Source organism: Vigna unguiculata, chromosome 7 (genome assembly GCF_037176805.1).
Source record: "Vigna unguiculata cultivar grain cowpea cultivar isolate G323 ecotype 2 chromosome 7, ASM3717680v1, whole genome shotgun sequence".
Lineage (NCBI taxonomy): Eukaryota > Viridiplantae > Streptophyta > Magnoliopsida > Fabales > Fabaceae > Vigna > Vigna unguiculata.
Window position 1 is genome coordinate 3,992,091 of NC_140798.1, and position 4,223 is coordinate 3,996,313.

The window sequence follows — 4,223 nt, forward strand, 5'->3', positions numbered from 1 at the left end:
AGACTGAGATGAAGAACCATGTGCCTTCCTTCTCATCTCTTCATTAAGAGCACCGCTTTTTGCCATCTGAAAAGAAACAACACCATTCGAGGCAGAGTTTGTAATTGAAACCCGAAATACCTCCCAAGACTCTGGTAGAGTATTAAGCAACCATAATCCCATAACTTCGTCATCAAACTTTATGCCCATTCCTGACAATTGATCTAGGAGCCCTTGAAACTCATTTAAGTGATCAGAAATAGAAGAATTTTCCCTGTACCTCAAATTCATCAAGCAATTTAACAAATACAATTTATTATTGCCCTACTTAGAAGCATACAAAGACTCAATCTTCTCCCACAAAGCTCTGGCATGTGTCTCATTAGCAATATGATTATAAACATTATCTTCAACATATTGCCGAATAAAACCACATACCTGTTGGTGCTCAAAGTCCCATTCTTCTTCAGACATAGAATCTGGCTTCTGTGTAGTAAAGACCGGAAGATGCAATTTCTTGACAAATAATAAATCTTTCATCTTGCCCTTCCACAAATGATAATTTGTACCATTCAAAGCAACCATCTTTGCATTTGCATCCATCATTCAAGCAAGTAAATATAGCCCAACCAAGAGCTCTGATGCCACTCTGATGGGGAAAACAACAACAAACAATATACCAGAGAATGCAGCAGATATAATTTCCCCTAACTTGCAAGAATCTATGAGGAGCAATAATCAAAGAGCAGCAATAATAAATCACCAAAAGCACAAATAAAGGCACCAAGATTTTTAACGTGGAAAACCCCTCAAATCAAGGGTAAAAACCACGAGTCGTCCAGACCAAAGAAATAGCTCCACTATGATCAACAAGAGTACAAAAGAGTCTCAATCAAGAGCACAAATTAGTGCCAACACCCAACCAAATAACAAAGCAACAAAACTTTCAAATAGAGAAGAACAAGAGGGGAAAACCTCTACAAATCACTGCTGCAGTGCAAAATTAATATCTCCCAACTCAGACCTCATATCAAAGATCCGACCGGTCAGAATGAAGAGCAATGAGTTCCGAACCTGCTGTAAAAATTTCAGCCCGATCCAACGGTGAACGAATCCGCAGCGCCGAATTTACTGCGACAGCTCTATGAAAAACGTGAACAGAATTTTCCCTCTACCTCTCCCTCTATGTGTTAGGGCTTTCAGTGTATTCTGACTCTATTGTTCTGCCTCTCTCTTTATTTTATAGCCTCCTCTCCACTAGGTTTAAGTGAGACATGGGCTTCTCAAATTTTGGGCATTTTCTCCACATAGGAAGGGAGCCCAATACCCAACAGATGGGGACGAGACAAATATGTACATCTGCATACCTAATTAAAAAAGTCGAGGATTCTTCATACCCATACATACGCGAAGATTCCTTGTCAAAATGGGAATGGATTCAAACAATACTCACATGAACAGGTTTATTTGTCATTTACAATCTTGCTCCAATAACATGCATGACATCATCCAATTGTAATAATAAGTAATTTTTGACAACCATGAGAAGTAAAACACCTTGAGAAATTTGCTCAAGTAGGACATTTTACAACATAAGCAAAATATAACATAGAAATAGTGATTATAACAATTTTTTTTTTTGTTTTATTTATATAGGAGGAATTTAAAGAATAATTTTTTTTTTGTTTTAAGAAATATTAACATTAATATAAGAAGGTTACCGGTCAAAGTCCAAAGACAATCTCACCATGAGCATTCAAATTGAGTTATCAGCTTGCATAAATAGTTATATAGTTGGGGTTAATGTTTACCGTCTTATTTAATTAATGGAGTTTATACGTAGCATGTTTGGTTCTTAAAGAAGTTACATACTTGTTTCTTAAGTTGAATGAATGGTATGATGGGGAAAATTTGATATGAAATTGAAAAGATTTGAATTTGATGAGGTACACTAGAATAAAAAAGGTATTTTACATGAGATTGTTAGGATTATATCACATAAGAGCTCAACGTGAATACAAGAGACATACATTACAAAAAAAAAAAATTATTAAATATCTTTATTGTTATTTAATAATTTTCTTATAGTAATAACCTTACGTCAGAAATTTTATTTGAGGTAAAAACATGTATTTTTTAATCAAATTATTGATAACAAATATGAATGACTATCATACAAAAACTAATAATAAAGCAATATTTATGTCAAACTATGTTTTATTTTCGAGTCATGAATTAATTTATTGGCATCCTTAATAACAAACTAGGCAATTCAGATACAAAACCATTATCAGAAAGATTTAGAACTTGAAGTGAAGAAGGAAGCAAAGTGAGTGATTGAAGTCAATGAAAATTGGAAATCCAAAGGAGATTAAGGACAACAATATCATAGTTTTGTGATAATGGAGGTTGAACATGATCGGACATAATGAAGAAAGAAAAATTAATTTGATAATGGAAATTGTCTCAATCTCATTATGTTTTTAAAGTATTGTCTGTTTTGGAACGAAACTATGTCATAATTTTATCTTTAAAACGTATTTCACAAGGTAGAAGAAAAAATAAATATCTAAATTGTAGTTGATTTCAATTTCTACATGATATGAAATTTATTAGGTGTACCTAATTAAAGTTTCTTTACATGTGTTTTGAAAATTAGTTCCGGTGAAGCAATGGTTATACGGCTACTTTATGACTTTCGCAAACTAATTCCAAGTCATGGAGTGTGTTAAGCAATTCACATGTCTTTGGGAGACTAATTTTAAAGCAATTCACAGTGAACTATGAGTGACAGTTAAAGAATATTGAGTTTTTAGTCTAGGAGAACATTGAAAAATGAGTATAAGATTGAGAAAAAGCGACCCCATAAATAAATATAATAATTTCATATGTTTTAAAATTCAAAAACAACTACATTATTGATCTATTTCTTTCGTTCACCCTATGATTTTAGGTTACAAGGTCAACTACAAGTCTCAGAATTTATTGGTTGAAGGGTCACCTTTCTCCATTTGAAGTCTACCATTGATATGGTGGTGTGTCCATTATTGTAATTTTATAATTATTTATTAAGTAGGTTTTTATATAATTTCACTATAATGGAAAAGAGGTAGTGATATAGTTGTAACTGTGATATAAAGTTTTTTCTTTTAAGTAGGTTCTAATATGAATCGGTAAAAAGAAAAATCCAGGATAAAAGAAAAAGTGGTGTAATTTTTATACGAAATCTATTTAAAAGATATTGAAATATATGCTTATTTAAATATCATAAACATAAAAATTAAAATTTAAAAAACTGTAATCATTATTTTGTTAATTTAAATTTCTTGAAATATATATTTATAAATATTTATTTATGTCATTTTTTACTTGTCTAAATAATTTTAGCCTAAACACTTAGTAAATATTAATTTATTTTAAATTATTTATTTATATTTTTTCAAATTATTTAATGTCAAACAAATCTTGTTTTTCTCTTCCTTTCATTATTTTTAAAATACAAAACCAAAAAAGATAAACAATTTTATAGAAAATAGGTAAAAATAACCATTAATTTTAAAAAATAATAAATAATTATATTATAAAGGGTAAAATTGGTATTATGAAATATGGACACAAAAGAGGGAATCCTCTTTATTATTGTTATAAATTATTATTATTATTTTGTTTCATTTGAAAAACTCTTTTGTTTCACTAAAATAATTTTCGTTATTTTTCAACCATTAATTATGCTGAAATTTGAAAAGTTTTCTTAAATCTCTAAGATATTTTTCCTCTTATCATACCCTTAGTTATACATTTATTTTCCTTTGTTGGATTTCATTTAATAGTCTCACAAATTGTTTCTATCTAACACACACATTTGATATTTTTTTAATATTTTTATTTATTTTATCATGGAGAATACTACTTTGATATATTTTATATAATTATCTTTTATTTTCTAACTTATTATCATACGTAATTTTGTCACTATAATTGTATAAATATGTTTTTACTATAATATTAAATTTTAATGCAATTGTGTATTTTTTTTATCACCATCCAACATATATTATAGTTCAAAAGATATAAGAACTATGTTAAAATTTTATTATTCTTTGTGTGATTTTGATCAAGTGAAGTATTATAAATTTTATTAGTGTATAAAAAATAGATTCATTAGAAATTAAAAAATTGAAGTAAACAAACATTTAAAATATATGTTAATTTGAATAATAGTTTTCCTTTTGTATTTTGTTAAA